Below are 534 nucleotides of genomic sequence, written 5' to 3' on the forward strand. Positions count from 1 at the left end.
ACTGTGGTCCCCTGTGGGTCCCTATGGGTCTCAATGGGTCACTGTGGGTCCCTATGGGTCCCTATGGGTCTCAATGGGTCCCTGTGGGTCCCTATGGGTCCCTATGGGTCTCAATGGGTCCCTGTGGGTCACTGTGGTCCCCTGTGGGTCCCTATGGGTCTCAATGGGTCCCTGTGGGTCTCAATGGGTCCCTGTGGGTCACTGTGGTCCCCTGTGGGTCCCTATGGGCCCCTATGGGTCTCAATGGGTCACTGTGGGTCCCTATGGGTCCCTATGGGTCTCAATGGGTCCCTGTGGGTCGCTGTGGTCCCCTGTGGGTCCCTATGGGCCCCTATGGGTCTCAATGGGTCACTGTGGTCCCCTGTGGGTCTCAATGGGTCACTGTGGGTCCCTATGGGTCTCAATGGGTCCCTGTGGGTCGCAGTGGTCCCCTGTGGGTCCCTATGGATCTCTATGGATCTCTTTCTTCCATCCATCCACCCCTCTTCCTGTCTTTCCATTCATCCTTCTATCCATCCACCCACCCATCTGTCC

The sequence above is a fragment of the Coturnix japonica genome, unplaced genomic scaffold, assembly GCF_001577835.2.
Source record: "Coturnix japonica isolate 7356 unplaced genomic scaffold, Coturnix japonica 2.1 chrUnrandom660, whole genome shotgun sequence".
Lineage (NCBI taxonomy): Eukaryota > Metazoa > Chordata > Aves > Galliformes > Phasianidae > Coturnix > Coturnix japonica.